Raw genomic sequence first — 22,160 nt, forward strand, 5'->3', positions numbered from 1 at the left:
GAAACATATTTACAGAATGACATCTCCCATCTGGCTATTATGAATAATGCTGCTATGAACAGAGTTGAGCAGGTGTCCTTGTGGTATGATTGAGCATTCTTTGGGTATGTCTCCAAGAGTGCTAATGTAGATTGATTAACAATTTTCTGAGAAACCAGCATACTGATTTCCAAAATGGCTGAACAAGTTTGCACTCCTACCAGCAGTGGAGGAGTGTTCCCCTTACTCTACATCCTCTCCAACATAGGCTGTCATCAGTGTAAATTGATGTGTCTGAGTCCTTTTGGTTTGCATTTCCCTGATGACTAAGGGTGTTAAGCAATTACTTAAATGTCTTTCAGCCATTTGAGGTTCTTCTGTTGTGCATTCTCTGTTTAGATATGTACCCTATTTTAAAATTGGATTATTTTGGACCTTCATCCAGTAACTGATAGAAGCAGATGACGAGATCCATATCCAAGCATTAGGGTAAGCTATGGCAGTCCAGTTGAAGAGAGAGAGGAGGGATTATATGAGCAATGGGAGGGGGGGTTCAAGATCATGATGGTAAGGTAAGGACCTTCATCCAGTAACTGATAGAAGCAGATGACGAGATCCATATCCAAGCATTAGGGTAAGCTATGGCAGTCCAGTTGAAGAGAGAGAGGAGGGATTATATGAGCAATGGGAAGGGGGGTCAAGATCATGATGGGGAGCTCACAGACTCTAGACTGACAGCTAGGGATCCCAAATGGGACTGAACCAGGCCCTCTGCAAGTGGGTGACAGTTTTGTAGCCTGGTCTGTTTGTGGGACTCCTGGCAATGGGACCATGATCTGTTCCTAGTGCATGAGATGGCTTTTTGAAGCCCATTCCATATGGTGGGGTGCCTTGTGCAGCCTGGATTGAGCCGGGGGTGGGGTTGGGGTTGCAGGTGAATGGGAATGATACTTGGCTCTGCCTCAATTGAATGTGCCAGGCTTTGTTGACTCTCCATGGGAGGCCTTAACCTTTCTGAGGAGTGGGTGGGAGTGGGTTTGGGGGAGGTGGAGAGGGAGAGAGGGGGAACTGTGGTTAGTATGTACCATCTAAAAAAACATTTTAAAAAATTTTGAGAGAACACAATGCTGAGCATCCTTGAATACAAACCTATCATCTTCCTTCCTTTCTTCTCTTCTCTCTCTCTCTCTCTCTCTCTCTCTCTCTCTCTCTCTCTCTCTCTCTCTCTCTTTTTTTTTTGTAGTACTGTTCATTTTCTTAAATCATCTTCCTGGTGATGGAATTAGAGTAAAAGAGATGTGTTTTATGGCTCCCTAGTATTCTTCAGTTTCTCTATTCCACTTTGATTTCTGACAAAGCTCAGTGCCTCGAGTAGCTAATGGCTTTACTTCCATCCTTCCCCTTTTGTTTTCTGAGTGTTCCCATGGAACACTCCAGCTGTCAAACTTCTCTGATCCTTTGTATAGGTGACTGTGTACTGGCTAGAATAGCATGCATTGTAGTGTTGTCTAGCTTGTCTTGAGTATGAACTCTTTCATAAATATTTTTCTGCTGATTTTTTGTTGTTGTTTTGTTTTGAGGTTCTTCAGGATGCCCAGCAAGCTCTTTCCCTTGTTGAACTAGGCAGAATACAAGCACAGACATAACCCTGTGTGCAAATACATACACACCCACTGGTCCTCAACCCTGCTGACTGTACACTCTTGAAAATGGCTGCTCTTACCCGATCACCTGTGTACATACTGGTTTATCTTTGTAAACAATGCACAAAGTTGCTGTGCTAATCTTTTCTACTCTTTTTTTTTTTTTTCTTCAGTAGCTTAGCCTCAAATTCCTCTGAAAAATAGAGGTAACCTAAGGGTATTTTCCTTCATTTTTAACCCTTTAGCTTGCCTTCTCCTCCCTGTCAGGCAGATGCATTGAACAATTTTAGAGTTAAGGTTTACATTGTGATGGATGGGCATAGTGCTTCTTTATCTCTACCACACGAAGGCTTTTTGGCTCCTTCTTCTCACCTACATGTCTGCTTCAGCAGATGTCAGACTACAAACTTAACCAATGACAGAGCTGGCTCCCTTTGTGATGATGCAACTTAATTTCTGACTCTAAGACCCATTCTGCTTGTGTGGTCAGAAACAACCAATTTACATGCTTTTTAGGGTTTTCCTTTTCTCCTGATGGGTCATGTGCAGTAGAAAGGCTTGATGAATCTGAGGGACATGACATTTGCCCTCATGGTCATGGGTCATCCTGGCTTGGTACTGTTTAATACTTCAGAACACAGAGGATCTTCCTGAACCGGTCCTGTGTCATATAGATCTTTCCCACTGCCTCCCTCCCTCCTTACCTCCCCACCTCCTGCATTCTGTGTCCACTGCCTTCCTCCTGCTTTGCTTGCCCCCTGACCACTTGCAATCTGGCATCTATGTACTTCTGCCCTTCTCTTGAAGCACTCTTTCCTAATCACAAGTCAAAATGTTTTCCTTTCTTCCACTCCTCCCCCAACTTCCCTTTTGGTCTTTTTAATCTCCTCTTTTCTCCATGCCATTTAACTAGTCACTGGGAGAATGATTTCAGTTTTTGTCATTTTAAAGGGATTTTGGAGCATATAAGGATGTAGATAAGTAAATAAAGAAATAAGAAACTGTTTCTTCTGACTTTAATGCTCCTAAAGCCCCGACTCTAGGTGATGTTCATGTTTCCAACCCTTCCTCCCTACATCTCAGCTCTTTCTTTTCTTCACAGACCCTTGAATTTCCCATTCACCATGCCTCTCTTGTGACTTTGCTCACCTGGAGAAGTTCTGCATGTCCACATAGAGGAAGGGATTAATGCTTCACGCTCTCGGCCAGTGTCCAGCATCATCTACTGAATGACACATCATCTACTGAGTAGATTGGATTAGACATACTCTTCTACCCATTCCTCTATTAATAATGAAAATAGCCTTACTATTTTCCTTAAAGCTTAAGACCCCCTCCACATTTTCTTTTGTCTCAGCCTCCAGTCTCAGACCATCCAAATGTTTCTTCCTTTCCAGGACACATTTCATCCAGTCTCCCCTTCAGGATACCTGTCACATTGGATTTAAGCTTTTTCATGACTAAGAACTTTCTTCATGCCTAGAACATAGACATTTGTTCTGGCCCCCAGCTTCTTAAACTATAGTTCATGACTCCAACTAGATCCCACAACTGAATGTGGGAGTTGCAAAAAAAAAAAAAAAAAAAAAAAAAAGAAAAAGAAAAATGTCAAAATGTCAATAGTAAAAGTTTTCCGAATACGCAATAACCAAAGTTTAATTCAGAATCAAATGTATAATGACCCCAAGGCATTTCTCATAGCATGTTGTCCTGTTGCATTGCATAACTTCACAGTGGCATTCATTCTGAACATGTAGTATGTCTGCTGGTCACACCATAGAAACATACACCTCAAAAGGTGAATGCTACCTCAAACACCTTGGCTATATGCCCAGAGGTAATGTAGCTGGGTCATATGGTAGCTCTATTTTTAGCTTTTCAGGGACCTCCACACTGATTTCCACAGTGGCTACACCAGTTTGCATTCACACCAAATGGTGTAAAGAAGTTCGCCTTTCTCCATGCACTTGCCTGCATTTTTCTCTTGGTAATAGATATCCTGGTTAGAGATGAAATCTCAAAGTAGTTTTAATTTGCATTTCCCTGATGGTTAAAAATGTTGAATATTAATGCATATATGTTCATGTATCCGTATTTCTTGTTTTGATGACTTTCTGTTCAGTTCCACAAATCATTTTTCAGTCAAATTTCTATTTTCTTGATGTTTCATTTTTAAAGTTCTTTGTGAAACACCAATCATCTGTTAGATACCCAGCTGGCAAATACCTCCTCCCTTTTTATAGGCTGTTTCCTCAGCTCATTAGCATTTTCCTTCACAGTCCAGAAGCTTTTTGATTTGATGAGGTCCTATTTGTTTTTGTTGGCCTTATTTCTTGAATGACTGAAGTCATATTCAGGAAATCCTTACTTATGCCTGTATCTTGAAGTGTACTCCCTATCTTATCTTCTAGTAGTGTCAGGTCTAACACTGAGGTCTTTGATCCATTTGAAGTTGATTTTTATGCAGGGTGAAAGATAAAGACCAAGTTTCATTCATCTACATGTTTATATCCAGTTTTCACAGCAAAATTAGTTGGAGAAGTTATCATTTTTCAGATGTGTGATTTTGTTCAAAATCATGTGGCAGTGGTTGTAAGGATTTATATCTGGGTCTTCTGTTCTACTCCATTGATTTTTGTGTCAGTACTATGCTGTTTTTATTACTATGGCTCTGCCATTCAGCCTGAAGGTGAGTATGATGAGCCCTTCCACAGTATTCTTATTGTTGAGGATTGTTTTGGCTGGTTGAGGTCTTTTATGCATTTGGCACTTAGATTGGTATTTCATTGGATTCATAGACTGCTTTAGGCAAGATGGCCATTTTCACAATATTAACCTGGTGGATCCATGTGGATCTTTAGTGTTTTACAGTTTAAATTGTAGAATTATTTCACTTCCTTGGTTAGGTTTATTCCAATGTGTCAGCTATTTTTGTTTGTTTTTTGTTTTTGTTTTGTTTTGTTTTGTTTTTTTGAGGATATTGTGAAGTGTATTATTTCCCTAAACTTTTTCTCACTATTGGTATGTAGGAGAGTTGTTACTGATTTTTATATGGTAATTTTACCACTTTGCTGGAAAACATGTTTAGTGGGAAAATTACACGGGAACTACAGGCAGTGCAATAGGTTGGAGAGTGTTCTTTCCTGGTGCCTCAGTTGGTCTAAACTTCTCTTCTATGCAGCTCAACTGGTTTCTACTTCTTCCAGGCATTCGTCTGGTCTCAGTCTTCTTTGTAGTTTGGCTTGGCTGAGAGTCTTCTTTGCAGCTCAGCTTTCTTTCATCTGAGGGACACCCTCAGCTTTTATTGCTTATTTTGGCAGGAAGAGGTCTAGTGAATCCGGTCAGTTTTAGGGACTTCCTGAAGTTATTTTGAGTTATGTAGCTTCCTCTTAAGAAGCATCCCTGCAGGATAGAATAGTTTAATCTCTGAGGAAACTGTTGCACAGTAAACCACTACTGTGGCTGTTACAAACTGAATCTTCTATCAACACTTCACTTATTTATTTTTTTATAAAAATATCCTTTATTAGATTTGTTTGTTGACAATTTCATACATACAATACACATATATAACATATATATGTATAACATTCTGATTATTGTAACCTTCGCCCTCTCTTATTTCCCTCCACCCTTTTATTCCCCCACCTCAAGTTCCTTTCCCATATTCATATCCCTTATTAGATTTGTGACTTGAAAACTGCATGTTATTGTTTTGAAGCAGGGTCTCTCAATTAAACCCAGAGCTTGCTGATATACTAGTCTCACTAGGCAGCTTGTTCTGTGGATCTCTTGTTTCCTCTTTCCAAGGCTAGAATTACAGGCAGACCACCACATCCAGCTGGCATTTACATAGGTTCCGAGGATTTGAATTCCAGTATTCCTGCTTAGACAGCAAGCTCTGTACCTGTTGGGTGAGCTTCCCAACCCTACCGGTAGTTTTTTGAAAAAATGTCATATAGTTTCCATAAAGACTGTACTAAATTCCATTAGCACTAATAGTGAATGAGGGATTCCTTTTTCCTTATTCTCTCATCGGCACTTATACCTTTAGTCTATTTATAATAATCATTCTAATACATGTTTACTTTTGAGCAATGTTGTTCAGGGTATTTGTCAGTTTTAAAGATCAGGTTATTTGTTTTATTGAGTTGTTTGAATTCCTTATACATTTGAAATATATAAAATATTTGCAGATATTTTTCTCCAATCCTTTAGATTGTCCAGTCACTTTTTAATTGTTTCCTTTGATATGTAGAAGCTTTTAGTTTGATGCAATTACATTTGTCTATTTTAGCTTTTCTTGCTTATATTTTTTTGAAGCCCACAATATGTAATATTTTTGCATTATTTCAATCAAGATACTTTCTAATTCACACAGTGAATTATTTCTGAGAAATACATTGTTTACCTTACAATTACTTGGAGATAGCCTAGTTAGTTTTCTCTCATTGATTTATTTAATTTCCATATGCTTAGAGACTTTGTTCAGTGTAATTTTAACTTGAAATTTGTTGACTCACTTCTTTGATACCTAGCATATGCCTGGTTTAACAGATTTTCCTGGTGCATTATTGAGTGTGCATTCCTAAAATGTTGGAGACAATGTTACATATGTACAAAGCAGGTTAAAATTTACATCATTTGACTATTTATGCAACATACCCAATTATATATGGGCAATTTTGTGTACATTACATGCTACCCTTAATTATGTCTATTTAATCAATATACAATGTATGTTTTAAAATTTGATTTTAGTTTTCTCCTAAGAATACAGATTAAGTACCATCCTAGTGTTGTTCCTATTATGTGATGTTATCATTTTACGTGGTCAGCAAAGGAGTGTACTTCTCTACTTTTGCTTCAGTTTCTGGTCATGAAGGTAAGTCTGGGGAAATATCCCTGTCATTACATATTTCCTGTACTATCTCAGAAAGGACAGTTAAGGAAATTCCAGTATGTGTTTATTGTCAGTTGTAAGTGATATCTGAAATTTTTCTTAGTAGGATGATATAAAAAGAAACAAGAGCCAGGACTGTGGTGATGCACACCTTTAATCCCAGCACCTGGGAAGCAGAGGCAGGCAGATCTCTGTACATTTGAGGCCATCCTGGTCTACAGAGTGAGTTCTAGAACAGCCAGGGCGTCAGAGAAACCCTGTCTTTAAAAAAAAAAAAACAAACAAAGAAACAAAAAGAGAAAAACAAGAAACAAAATCTAAAATATGCCCCTCTAACCCAGTGACAAGCTATGTCTAAATAGAAGTGGCTCACTGAGGACACTATTATTCATTTCAGTTTGAAATTCTATTCATACTATTCTCATCCATCCATCCATCAATCCATCCATCCAGTTATTTATTAATTTAACATAGAGTGAAGATTTATTAAGTGGTAGACATAAAAATGCCTATAATGAATTGTCTGCTAGAGCAGTAGTGGGAAGTCTTGTAAGGAAGAAAGAGAAACCCTAGGAAAAGCTCATACTCTGTTATCTACGAAGATGGCAGCATATGAAGGGTACTCTGAGAGCATAACAGAAAATCAAGTCTCCTTCTGCAACATTGTCTCCTTTTTGGCCCATCTTTAGATGACTAAAATTTCCTAGATGAATGGGCATTGCAGTTGAAATCTTTAAAATGATTTGGCATTAGACAGGGGTACCAAAGAAGCTTTGAATAGGGGAAAGAGGCATTTCTAAACATTTCAAATAGGAAAAGATTAGCTATCAGGAATTACATGCCTATGCAATTCTTGGCAAGGCCAGAACGGGCTGGAGCATAATTCTCCGGAATGAGTCAGAGAATGCCACCTATTATGGGAGCTACTTTCTTGCCATTGCAGGAGGTAGGAACCAAGGATTCACTAGACCCATTAATTTTAAAAGAACATAGTTCAATGATTGTGGAGCAGGGGTCAGGAAGCTGGTATCATAAAGTTTCTGCTATTCCTGGAACTATGCCACTCAACACCCACAGAGCTGGCAACTGTGAACTGGGAAGCAGAAATAGCCATATCTGAACAATATTCTCTGCTTGCAGGAAGAAGGCTGTTGGAAGATAATGTCTTCTACACTTCCACTTTCTGCCCTTTGAGTGATTGCACCCAGCTGATGGAGCTTTTTTCACATCCAAACCATAGCTGTCAGGGTCTGCGGCATGTGATGTCTAGCTTTGCAGGCTTTTCTGTAAGCAAAGAGAGTGCATGAGGAGGAGATGGTCATGGATGGGGTACAGATAAATCTCCAAGCATACCTGGAGAAGGTGAAAAGGGAATATAAGAGTCTGATGAAGGGAATAGTTTATGGAAGAGAGACAAAACCTTATAGAGATTTGGGGGCACTTTCCCAAGAGGGAAGTAATTGAAGATGATTAATTCACACTTGGGGAGGGGTCAGGGAGGAGGATTAGTACACTTATATAGACAGACTAGCTAGGAGGCCATTGCATTAACTAAGTGTAAGTGGTTGAACTAAGACAACATTGGCAGACAAGCAGAGGTCATTCTGAGAGTCAGTGAAAATATCATGTTTGCTTTAAAGGCACACTGTTCTTTTTTCCATGGTGAGTCTTCTCTCTGGACCATCCCTTTCTTCTAGGTGTTTGTTTAAATGCAAGGCTTGTAGGATGTGTTGTTATTTGAGTTCAGGGCAATTCTCCATGTACTAGGTATCAGTATCACTTGTGGGCAGTGTTGCTTCTATTTTCATTTAGATTCCTACAGTCAGTGTGTTCAGTTAGAAAGAAAGCTTAAACAGAATGGATTATGTTCCCTGCTTCCTTGATGTAGCATTTTCTGAGGACCACAGAGTAAATGATATACTTCCTGAAGGTTCCAGATCAAAATGCAAAATTTCAAAGGTTGACTATCTCAGACAAATTACATGAACAACTCTTACGTGAAAGGTTCTTAAAACATGGATGGATGAAGCACTATTGTTTTTCCAGTTGATTTTCTGAAGTCACATTTGTGGTCCCCTTGCCTTAGCCTTTGAGTATGCTGCTATGCCAGGCTTGGGGCAAAGGTTTTAAAGAGGGTTTCTCTGGAGCTGTGCTATAGGAGTCTGTCCATCCTAAGGATGAATAATGAGGAGCTTGCACCTGGTGCAAAGGTGCTTACAGAGAGCACTCACTGCATTTGTTATAGAATCAGGATACAGTGCAGACCCCAGTTGACTCTGGTTAAAGAAATCCAACAAGCGTAAGACAAGTTGGTTTGCTTATGAAGGCTGAACTGGAGGAGTATGTGTGACTCACATCAAGGGAATCTCAGATGAGATGTCCTGGGTAATGTAGCTCTTTCTAAGAATTTGCAGAGGAGCTCCTAAGAGTCAAGGTTGTTAGAGTACTGGACTGTTTTATGATGGTACTAGTTTTGTGAGAATTTACTGCCTCATCCCAGCTCTCATCTGTCCTCTCAACACCCCTTCACTTGGAGAAAGGACTGGAATCAGTTTAGCAAAAGGGAGAAAAAAAAAGAAAGAAAATAACAAGGTAAGGGGGCTCATTCCTTCCCACTTGCCTGTCTTCCTCCTAGTCAATAAAACTCAATGTGCCCGAGGATGCTGCCACTGCACAGGCTGGCTTCCTTGCATAAAGTACTGCCACCTAACTCAGCACCTAAACTAACTGCAAGCCTAATCAAGGCACATGCTTTGTAAGAAGTGACTGCTTCTCATCCAATTGCAGCAGCTCAGCTCCCGTCAATCATAGGCAACCAACTGTTCCATCTATGCTCAAATAAGGCAAGCTGGGATCTGCAACCACTTGCACTGTCTCTGCACTTCATTTCTGTATCCTGTACTTCATTTCCATTTTCTGTCCATGGATACAGTCTGACTGTGGCAAACCAGAGTTCTTTGGGCTGGTTCTGGGTCATAAAGACCGTCTGATTCTAGCATGGTGAATAAAACCACTTCAGATCTTGAAATTTATTTTAGCTTTCCTTTACCATTACCTGTGTCAAATCTTGGAGGGGGAAGGAGATGGTTTAATTTCAAATCATGGGTAAAGTTTTAAATACTGAATAAACTGGGTTGTCTTACTTTTGAATTTGAGTGTTTTGGCAGCTTGAATGGTAGTTGTTTTTTGTTTGTTTGTTTGTTTGTTTGTTTTTGACCTTCATGGTCAGGAGAATCATGGGACTTTTGAGTTTTTACACCACTCAAGTGAAAAAAGTTCTTTATTAGTCAGCCTTTGTAAGAGGAGTGGGAAGTACCTGCATATAGCTTGGTGCTCCAATTCTATCAAGTCTGTTAGGTTATATGCTGCCTAAACTGCATTCCCAGAGTATTAGCCTATGCAGTTATGGGCAGAAAAGGCAAAGACAGCATGATGTATTATGAAAAACTTTTTGTCATGTCCTAGCTGGATGGCCTTGTGGAACACACATAACTTCTATAAACCCTTATTTCATGATCTTTAAAATATGGCAGATAATAAATAATGTGCCTTTTCTTTCACACATATATTTAAATAGGGAATTTAAAGAGGACAGTGTGCTTGAAATGTTTCCCTAAATTCAATAGGCACCCAATATCAATTAAATGCTTCATGATTGATGTACTTTGATCAGGCAAAGCTTTGAAAACTTCCAACATCTTTCTTAAGAATGAACTGAGTCACCCTGGACCTCCCCCCCCACACACACAAATAAGTAAGCAAATAAATAAATAAATAATAGGCACCATTCTGGTAGAATGTTCTCCAGAATGCCCTAAGGGCCCATTCCTTTTGCTGACAAGGCCAGGATAGTCCATTCTGCCTGAGTGTTTGATGTTTTAGCTCCACTTACAAAAGCCGTTTAGGACTCACATTAATGGAAGTTCTTTCCACCATTTTTCTCATCACTTTCTTCAGCATCAGGGTTGGATTACTGACCAGTAATTACCTGGCAACTGAACGGAACATGAAGGAGATAGTAAATTACTAAGAAACTCTTTTACAGAGACAGACAGACAGACAGAGAGAGAGAGAGAGAGAGAGAGACAGAGAGAGAGAGAGCAAATGCAGATGGGAAAGACTGAGGGAAACACAGCCAAGAAGGTAGAGTGTGAGAAACTGGTTGAAAAAAATCTCAGGGATGACATCCATTTGGGGATAGGATCTCCCTGGCCAAGCCTCTAACTAAAAAGGCTGCTAGCAGTGCTTGTGTGAACGATGCTCTGTTGCATTGTGTAGAAGACCAAGATAGAAAGAGGCTTATGTGAAAGAAAATGGATCATAGAAGGAAGGGATGCTTAAACTCTTACAGGAGGCTGTTTGTCTTCTCAGAGTGTTTTACATTTAGATTTTAAGCTTCCTGAACTTGTGATACTGGTTTCAACTGGTTCTAACCATTAGTGACACCACACTGCAGTCGTCTGTTTTTTTTCCTGTGACCCAGATGTAATCTAAAAACATCTATAAACCACCCTTCTTTTCCCCTCATTGAAGTGTGTGCTCTGTGATGAATTTGGTACTCAGACAAGTCAGCAAAGCGGCATAGACATGCTGGGAGAAAGTGCATGAGAACTGGAAATAAGGGATCGGAAGCCAGGAGTAGTGCTTGAATCTATTCAATTACATCAGAATTATTTCTATGCAGTTTACCTAATGAGCACATGACTGACCATTCACACACCTGTCAGAATTCCTACCCTGACTTCCCTCAATAAAGGACTGTGGCCTGGATATAGAAGGCAAATAAACCATTTCCTTCCCAAGTTGCTCAGGGTCAGGGTGCTTTTTGTCAAACTACACAACTGCTTGAAAGTATGATGACAAAATTGCTTGGTAAGTCAGAAGCCAGCTGAATTCCCCTGGTTCTCCACCTTAGCTTCAATTTGGCAATTTTCAGCCCCAGAGTTTCATATAAAATTCCAAACCCATAAACTTTCTTGGTATGAAAATGTATCCATGACAGGCTCCGCTCTGCTCAGAGGAGCTTAAGTGGCAGACATTTGCTCTCTTGCAAAGGTCTGTGCTGGGCAGTCCACCAAGTTACACAGGTAAAGTTGGGTGGCCATTTCTGGTGTGAACATTGTAGGAGAATTTTAATTATGAAAAGAGATAGTAAAGCCATACACCTCTCAGTATGTCTCTGTATAGGAACAGGGTTGCTTTGCAGTACCATGTACTTGTGGCAGTATTCTTCTTGCATTTCCAGACTCTTCCTTTCCTTAGCCATAGAGAAGACCGTCAAAGGATTGACATGCCATTTCTAAGAGGATCTAACCTCTGACTGGAGTTCCCAAGATATTTACTACTATGGAGCTCTGATAAGCATGTACCAAATATTTATCAGTATATGAATATACTTTAGAACATCAGCACCCTTTGAGAAGATAAATACAGAACAAAACAATGTCTTTATTTCTTGGGGGGAATTGCAGACATGTATGTGTTCCTCTTACTTAAAGTCTAATGCTGATTTTGTGATTTATTGATTTAAATAATGCTGTAAGTATCCAGCACCATTGCTAATTATACAAGCACAGCTAAAGAAACATTTTTTATCAACCTTGGAAAGATGTTTTCCTCTTCTGATTTGGAGAGCAGAAGCTCATTGGCCATCATGAAGGAGCAGATTTGTACACACCTGCCCATTTAAAAGAATTTATCTTTTCTCCCAAAACAGCTCTTTTTTTGAAACTGATAAGGTTCCCTTCACATCCATCAATATTTTGCCAATGTGTGTGTTTGTTCAGCAAGCTCTATAGGAGTGTAGCTGATAGCTGAGGAATGATACAATTTAATGGATAAGCAATCTGTGACACTGTAATCTTATGACATATTACATACTGCACTTTCCTACCTAGTGCATGGCTCTCCTCAGAAGGATATTTTCGTGGCTGTCCTTGGGAGTAAGAATAGACTAGAGTCTTCAGTTATGTAACCACATCCATTACTGAATAGTGGCTCTCACATGTGAACTCTCTCTCTCTCTCTCTCTCTCTCTCTCTCTCTCTCTCTCTCTGGTGTTTACAATGCAGCTAGCTAAGGTCAATCTCACCCCAGGATTTCCCTCCCAGAATGATCCATGGGCAAACTGCTGGAGAATAACGTGGAGCCTTTTGTAAGAGGCAGGTGTTTGAACCTATCCAGGATCTTTGGAATTCCAGGTTCATTGTCACAGTGACCCTGACAGATTCTCTTTGCTGGAGCAGTCATTTCTGAGCTTGATGTTGGGATCTTCTCCATAACATCTCAGGTCCTTTCCACGCATGTGTGACATGAGCAGGCCACCAGGGCTTCTTCAACACCCTCCCCCTCAATGATATTAGAATGTCTCAAGGTTAAGCTACCATTCCAAGGCTACTCAGGCTGAAGGAGGAGAGGCTGCTTATTCAATGTCAATTTCCCCCATTTCCCTGGACCTTTAGACAATTTAAAATCATTGACTCAGGGGTGTGTTGATGTGCAAAAACTGTGCAAAGTACTTCCCTTCTTGTCTTTAGTAGAAGAGACCTATCATCTAAAAGTGCCTCGCCTTCCCAATCTGGGAGAGTCTTTGCCCCTTGAATCATTCAATTTCACTCTTTCTAAAATCCTACAAATAATACTGGATGAAAATGCCCACAGTAGTAGCCTGTTCAGAAGTATACTCTGATTCATAAGGCCTCTGGGCAAGTGACTTCCTTTGAAGTACGCTCTGAGCACATAAGCAAGTACACATTTATTTGTTGGCAAAAACAGTCTCAGTTCTTTGATTCCTGTTCCTTTGAGTGTGTGTGTGTGTGTGTGTGTGTGTGTGTGTGTGTGTGTGTGTGTGTGTGTGTGTACCCATGTGCATGCATCTTTTGATTCCTTTGTCCTCAAAAATATCAGGAAAATAAATCTATGGACTCCCCTCTACTTCTTCTTTGGCATTTTCTGTACTTTCCTACTTCCTTGCTTTGCATGGATGTTTCTATCTTTCACATGCATTTCACCAAACAACTTTCCCAAACAGACTTTTGTAAGCAGAGCTCCTGGACTGCTTATATATCATCTTGAACCTTTTTAAGTGCTCTTATCCAGTTGCTTTATGCTTAGTTGTTTTAACAGTTGTGGTCTCTGCCTCTGCTAGATCAATTCAACAAATGCTTCATGAGTGGACAACTGTATGCCGGGCTTTTGAACAATAAAGATGAAAATGAATTGGCCACTCTGCCATATCTGTCCTCCAGCAGCTCACACTGTAGTAGAAAGCTAAATGGTTACAGTGAAACTGGATAGATGGTATTAAATGTAGAATTGCAATGCTAAGGGAAAGTCTAGGTGTCTGGGGTGTTATAGAAGATAGAGCTGGAACTTAAAACACAAACAACATGAGAAGAATTTAAATTTCACTAGGTGTAGAGTCACTAGAAGCATATTTAAGCCTAGGGAACAGTGTATCAAAAAGCTCTTGGATGCTAGAACCACACAAGTGAAGACCAACAGCTAACCTTCATTAATATAAACCTTAATATGTTCCTGTAGTTGGAGAGTACGTATGTCTAGGTATTGGTCTCCTGTGGAAGTTTATTCTGGTGTTACAGGCTGTGTAGAATGCTTCTATACTTTGGGCTACTATAGATGGATGATTCCCTGGTTCCACAGCAGTTTAGTTCTAAATAAACACACAGAGGCTACTATTAATTATAAACTGTTTAGCCTATGGCTCAGGCTTCTTATTGGCTATCTCTCTTTTAATTATTAACCTGTTTCAATTTCTTTCTTTTTATCTTTTTTTTTTAATTTAAATTTGAAACAAGTTTGTTTTCCATGTCAATCCCAGTTCTCTCTCCATCCCTTCTCCTGTTCCCCTTCTAACCCCTATTCCATCCCCTTTCTGTTCCCCAGGGAGGGTGAGGCCTTTCATGAGGGATCTTCAAAGTTTGTCATATCATATGGAGCAGGGCATAGGCCCTCCCCTGTATGTCTAGGCTGAGAGAGCATCCCTCTATGTGGAATGGGCTCCCAAAGTATATTCATATACTAGGGATCAATTCTGATCCACTATCAGTGGTTCCATAGACTTCCCAATCTCCCCAAATAACACCACATTCAGGGAATCTGGGTCAGTCCTATGCTGGTTTCCCAGCTATCAGACTGGGTGCATGAGCTCCCCTGTGTTCGGGTCTGCTGCTTCTGTGGGTTTCTCCAGCCTGGTCTTGACCCCTTTGCTCATCACTCCTCCCTCTCTGCAACTTGATTCTAGGAGTTTGGCTCTGTGTTTGGCATGGCTGGCTGCTTTTGCTTCCATCAGCTACTGGATGAGGGATCTAGGAGGGCATATAAGGTGGTCATCAATCTCATTATCGGGAAGGGCATTTAAGGTAGCCTCCCCATTATTGGCTAGATTGTTAGTTGTGGTCATACTTGTAGATCTCTGAACATTTCCCTGGTGCCAGATTTCTCTTTAAACCTATAATGGCTCCCTCTATTATGGCATCTTTTCTTTTGCTCTCCTCTATTGTTCCCCTGACTCAATCTGTCCTGGTCCCCCCTCTTGTTCTCCCCTTCTCTTTCCTAACTCCCTCTCCCCTCCTGCCATACTCCCAATTTGCTCAGGAGATCTTGTCCCTTCCCCCTTCTCCAGGGGACCATGTATGTCTCTCTTAGGGTCCTCCTTGTTTCTTAACTTTTCTGGTGGTATGGATTGTAGGTTGATAATCCTTTGCTCTATGTCTAAAATCCATATATGAGTGAGTACATACTATGTTTGTCATTTTGTGACTGAGTTACGTCACTCAGGATGGTTTCTTCTAGTTCCACCCATTTGCCTGCGAATGTCAAGATTCCATTTTTTCCCCCACTAAGTAGTACTTCATTGTGTAAATGTACTACATTTTCTCCATCCATTCTTCAGTTGAGGGGTATTTAGGTTGCTTCCAGGTTCTGGCTATTACAAATAATGCTTCTATGAACATAGTTGAACAGATGTCCTTGCTGTATGAATGTGTATGATTTGGTTATATGCCTAAGAGAGGAATTACTGGATCTTGTGGTAGAGTGATTTCCATTTTCCTGAGGAACCACCATACTGATTTCCAAAGTGGCTGTATGAGTTTGCACTCCCACCAGCAGTGGAGGAGTGTTCTCCTTTCTCCACATCTTTTCCCACATAAACTGTCTCTGGTGTTTTTGATTTTAGCCATTCTGACAGATGGTATCTCAGAGTTGTTTTAATTTTCATTTCCCTGATGGCTAAGGATGTTGATCACCTTCTTAAGTATCTTTCAGCCACTTTAGATTCTTCTATTGAGAATTCTCTATTTAGTTCTATACCTCACTTTTTAATTTGATTATTTGATGTTTTGGTAACTAGCTTCTTGAGTTCTTTGTATAGTTTGGAAATCAACCCTCTGTCAGATGTGGGGTCGGTGATCTTTTCCCATTCTGTGGGCTACCATTTTGTCTTATTGACTATGTCCTTTGCCTTAGAGAAGCTTTTCAGTTTTAGGAGGTCCCATTTATTAATTGTTGCTCTCAATATCTGTGCTACCAGTGTTATGTTCAGGAAGCAGTCTCCTGTACCAATTTTTTCAAGGGTACAGCCCACTTTCTCTTCTAAGAGGTTCAGTGTAACTGGATTTATGTTGAGGTCTTTGATCCATTTGGACTTAAGTTTTGTATATGGCAATAGATGTGGGTCTATCTGCAGTCTTCTACATGCCAACATCCAGTTATGCCAGCACCATTTGTTGAATATGCTTTCTTTTTCCATTGTATAATTTTAGCTTCTTTGTCAAAAATCAGGTGTTCATAGGTGTATAGGTTAACATCAGGGTTTTCAATTTCATTCCATTGGTCTACCTGTCTATTTTGTGCCAATACCAGGCTGTTATCAGTACTATAGCTCTATAGTAGAGCTTGAAGTCAGGAATAGTGATGCCTCAGGAAAATTCTTTGTTGTACAGGGTTGTTTTGGCTATCCTGGAACTTTTGTTTTTCCATATAAAGTTGAGTATTGTCCTTTCAAGGTCTGTGAAGAATTCTGCTGGGATTTTGATAAGGATTTCATTGAATCTGTAGATTACTTTTGGCAAGATTGCCATTATTACTATGTTGATCCTGCCCATCAATGAGCATGGGAGATCTTTCCATTTTCTGGTATTTAATTTCTGGTATTTAATTTCTTTCTTGAAAGACTCAAAGTTCTTGCTGTACAGTTCTTTCTTTCAATTGTTTGGTTAGCATTACCCCAAGATATTTTATGTTGCTTGTGGCTATTGTAAATGGTGATGTGTCTCTGATTTCTTTTTCAGCCCCTTTATCATCTGTATATAGTAGGGCTACTGATTTTTTTTTTCTTTCAGTTAATCTTGTATCTTGCCACTTTGCTGAAGGTATTTGTCAGCTGTAGGATTTCCCTAGAAGAGTTTCTCAGGTCACTCATGTAAACTATCATATCATCTGCAAATAGTGACAGTTTGAATTCTTCCTTTCCAATTTGTCTTCCCTTGATCTCCTTTTGTTGTCTTATTGCTCTAGCAATGAGGACTCACATTGAGTTTATCTCCATTTACTTTGATGTTTGCTGTTTGTTTGCTGTATATTGCTTTTATTATGTATAGGTATGTTCCTGTTGTTGGATTTTGTCAAAGGCTTTTTCAGCATCTAGTGAGATGATCATGTGGTTTTTCTTTTTCAGTTTGTGTATGTGGTGAATCACATTGATAGATTTTTGTATGTTGAACCATCCCTATATCCCTGAGATGAGCCCTATTTTATCACAGTGGATAATTTCTCTGATGTGTTCTTGGATTCAATTTCAAGTATTTTATTGAGTCTTTTGCATCGATGTTCATGAGGGATATTGGTCTGTAATTCTCTTTCTTAGTTGTGTCCTTGTGTGGCTTGGGTGTCAAGGTAATTGTAATCTCATATAAAGAGTTTGGCAATGAATCTTCTGCTTCTATTGTGTGGAACACTTTAAGGAGTGTTGGTATTAGCTCTTCTTTAAATTTCTAGTAGAATTCTGCACTGAAACCATCTGGCCCTGGGCTTTTTTTGGTTGGGAGACTTTTGATGACTGTTTTTATTTCATTAGGGGTTATAAGTCTATTTAAATTGCATATCTGTTCTTGATTTAATTTTGGTAAGTGATATCTATCCACAATTTTTTTTAATTGTGTGGCATACAGATTTTCAAAGCATGATCTGAAGATTCTCTGGATTACCTCAGTGTCCATTGTTATGTCCCCCTTTGCATTTCTGATTTTGTTATTTTGCGTGTTATGTCTTTTGGTTAGTTTGGATAAAGGTTTGTCTATCTTGTTGATTTTCTTGAAGAACCAACTCTTTGTTACATTGATTCTTTGTATTGTTTTCCTAGTTTCTAGTTTCTACTTTATTGATCTCAGCCCTCAATTTGATTATTACATGGCCTCTACTTCTCCAGGGTGATTTTGCTTCTTTTTGTTTTAGAACTTTAAGTTGTGCTGTTAATTCTCTAGTGTGACTATTCTCCAGTTTCTTCATGTGGGCACTTAGTGCTATGAACTTTCCTCTTAGTACTACTTTGAAAGTGTCCCATGAGTTTGGGTATGTTGTGTCTTCATTCTCATTGAATGCTAGGAAGTCTTTAATTTCTCTTTTTATTTCTCCCTTGACCCAGGAATGGTGCAATTGTGCATTGTTCAATTTCCATTAGTTTGTAGGGTTTGTGAAATTTGTGTTGTTGAATTCTAACTTTAAAGCATGGTGTACTGATAAGATACAGGGGATTATTCCAGTTTTTGTACCTATTGAGGTTTCCTATATTGCTGAATATGTGGTTGATTTTAAAGAAGGTTCCATGTGGTGCTGAGAAGAAGGTATATTCTTTTGTGTTTGGATGGAATGTTCTATAAATGTCTGTTAAACCCAATTGGGTCATAACTTCTGTAACTTCCTTTGTTTCTTTGTTAAGTTTCTGTATGTTGGTCCTGTCTAGTGTTGAGAGTGGGGTGTTGAAACATCCCACTATAAGTGTGTGAGGTTTTATGTATGATTTGAGTTTTAGTAATGTTTCTTTTACAAATGTAGGTGCCTTTATATTTGGGGCATAGATGTTCATAATTGAGACTTCATCTTGATGGATCTCTCCTGTGATGAATAAGAAATTACTGTCTTTATCTCTTTTGATTGATTTTAGTTTAAAGTCTAATTGGTTAGATATTAAGATTGCTACACCCAGTTGTTTCTTGGGTCCATTTGTTTTGAAAATCTTTTCCCAACCCTTAACTCTGAGGAAATGTCTGTCTTTGAAGTTTAGGTATATTTCTTTATGCAGCAGAAGGATGGATTCTGTCTTCCAATCCATTCTGTTAGCCTGTGTCTATTTATAGGCGAGTTAAGACCATTAATATTGAGGGATATTAATGACCATTGATTGTTAATTCTTGTTTGTTTGGATTTGTTGGTGGTGGTGGTATTGTGTGTGGATTTCCCTCCTTTTTTTCTTTTGGCTGTTGATAAAGTGGGATTATCTATTACCTATGTTTTCGTGGATGAAGTTAACTTCCAGAACTTTCTGTAGGGCTGGATTAGTTGATATGTATTGTTCAAATCTGGTTTTGTCATGGAATATCTTGGTTTCTCCATCTATAATGATTGAAAACTTTTCTGGGTATAGTAGTCTGGGCTGGCATCTGTTGGTAGTATCCAGGACCTTCTGCCCTTCAGGGTTTCCATGGAGAAATCAGCTGTAATTCTGATAGGTTTGCCTTTATACGTTACATGGCTTTTTCCTTTGCTGCTCTTAATATTCTTTCTGTATTCTGAATGTTTGATGTTTTGATGATTATGTATCAAGGTGATCTTTATTGGTGTGGTCCACTCTATTTGGTGTTCTGGAAGCTTCTTGTACTTTCATTGGTGTGAAATTCTTTAGGTTGGGAAAGTTTTCTTCTATGATTTTGTTGAATATGTTTTCTGCAGCTTTGAGTTGGGTTTCTTCACCTTTTTAATTCCCTATTATTCTTGGGTTTGGTCTTTTCACAGTGTCCCATATTTTCTGGATATTTTGTGTTAGTGATTTCTTGAACTTAAAATTTTCTTTGGTCAATGAATCTATTTCTCCTAGTGTATCTTCAATGCCTGAGATTCTCTCTTCCATCTCTTGTATTCTGTGGGTTATGCTGCATGTGTAGTTCCTGATCATTTACCTAGCTTTTCTATTTCCAGCATTCCCTCAGACTGTGTGGTTGGTTTTTTTTTGTTGTTGTTGTTGTTGTTTTGTTTTTGTTTGTTTGTTTTTGTTTTTTAAATTGTCTCTGTTTCAGCTTTTAAGCCTTGCACTGTTTGAATTGTTTCTTGCAATTTTTGGTTTGTCTTTTCCTCCATTTCTTGAATTTTTTTTTTGTTTTTTTTTTTCTTCCATTTCTTTAAGGGATTTTCTCATTACTTCTTTGAGGGTCTCTATCATCATCATAAAGTTGTTTTTTAGGGTCATTGTCTTCTGCTTCATCTGTATTGGGATGAAGCTGGTGTTGGGATGATTTTGGTGTTGAGTCTCTAGATTCTGGTGGCATCATATTGATTTTTGTTGTTGACTGTGTTCTTACACTGTCTTCTATCCATCCCTTTTTTCTGTGCCTACTTATGAGGTCTCTCCCTCTCCTGATGGGTTTGGGACCAAGGTTCTCTTCCTGTGGATGCAAGCAAGTCCAGTACTCCAATGGCTCTCCTCTTCAGTTGGTGGAGGCAGGACTAGGATGTTGGCAGACTCTGGATGAGCTTGTCTGCTTGGACAGGTTACCCCTTGTGCAGTTCCCTAGTCCTTAAGAGACTACAAGCAGGGCACCAGAAGGCGGGCCAGAAACAGGCCCATGCTTACCTCCTCCCATGGGTGGAGGTGGGACTAGGACACTGGCAGACTCTGGATGGGCTGTTATGCCGGTACTAACGCACTTCTATCAATCTGTGTATCTCCACATGGTCTTGACTTACTGGTGATGCCCAGATCTCTTGCTCCCTCAGCAGCTACATGGCATCTCCCCAGTGACTCACCCTCTGTGGCTAGCTAGTATCAAGCTCCACTCTCTGACCTTCAGACAAGCTTTATTTGTACAAGCAAGCTATCATCACAGGCTGCCTCCAAGATACTAGACATATTCCTGTGGTTTTTCTAGGGTACAAATTCCCAGGATCAGAGGGGAAATACTCTTTTGAATCTTTGAGACTTATATTTGGATTTAGGATCTGTTACTTCTGAGTTCTGTCTTTGTCATTTGCTTCCTTATACTCATCTGGTTCTATGGATGATTATTACATAAATCAGATCATGTAAGGCACATGCAAGAGCTCAGTAAGCAAACAAACAAAACAATAAAAACAGATTCTCTCTGGGTACAGATCACAATTGTTTGGTCTGGGTGGAATATTGTCCCAACTGTTGCAGCTAAAGAGCTGATTGGCAACTTAGTTCCCTCTCCTCCTCTCCATGCTCACTGCCTGGATCCAGCGCTTCTGTTTCCACTGTGAGCAGAATTGACCATCCCCTCCCTCCAGGCTGATCTCCACAGACTGGCTGCCATAGGAGCACTCCTGATTTCTCTTAAGATGAAGAGAAAGGTGATTTTAGCTTGGAGGTTAGCCAAAAGGCCTGGGCTGAAGAGAAAGAGAGGCTATACAAAATGAAGGGGGAAGGGCTTTCTGATTTGCATGCCCTCCCCAGCCCTGAGCAATCTGTTCCTGTTTAAAACAAAAAGCAAAACATGTTCCTTCAAACCAGTTTAGGAGAATAGTGATGACTAAGGCATTATATTTATTTCAGCTGTCACAGGAGTCATGAATTTCTGGATTAAAAAAATTTATTGTATTTTTTTTTTTTTTGAAAAGTCTATGGTTCTTGGCCTAGAGATTGCTGAAAAAATCCTGGGGGCTTTTTGTTTGTTTGTTTTTTTTTTTTTTTTTTTTTTTGTCATGGAGTTAGTTATTTTTGGAGTCAGAGTCTTCCCATGTAACCCAGGCTGGCTTGAACTCACAATGCCCCTGCCTCAACCTCCTGAATGCTGGGATTATATATGTGTACATCCATGCCTGGCACAAGCTCTTGATTCTGAAAAAAAAAAAAAAAAAAAGAATTGTTTTGCTCAAAAAATTAGACTATTTGTTGAGAATTACATGGATCTAAAGATGGTGAATAGAGTTTAATGAGTTAATGAAGGGAAAAATGGAAGCTTCACTCATTTGCAGAAATGAGTGAATATTTTATAGCAGAGATTATAGATGTAATGCAGAGTTAAGAAGTTTGAAGAGCTGCATCAGTCACCTTATGTGTCTTAATAGCTGATAAGTAAACAAACTGTCTCAGCACAGTGTGAAATGCTGTGCTACAGAAGGGAACTCAAAGACCTAAAAGATGAGCAGAATTCATCCAGGGGAAGAGAGTTTGGGGTGGAAGAGTGTTCTAGGCAGAGGAAACAACACTGCACATCTTAAGGATTACATAAGAGTATGTGAACACGAGTGACTAGATTAATTTAAATGTCTCTGGATCACAATGACTGGAGAAGAGGTTGGCAGTATTCCCATTATCTTCTGTTCAGCTGTTTGATGCTGCATCAGATCATTAATTGTGGATTAAGGGTAAAGTAAGGCTC

The sequence above is a fragment of the Phodopus roborovskii genome, unplaced genomic scaffold (assembly GCF_943737965.1).
Source record: "Phodopus roborovskii unplaced genomic scaffold, PHOROB, whole genome shotgun sequence".
Classification (NCBI taxonomy): domain Eukaryota; kingdom Metazoa; phylum Chordata; class Mammalia; order Rodentia; family Cricetidae; genus Phodopus; species Phodopus roborovskii.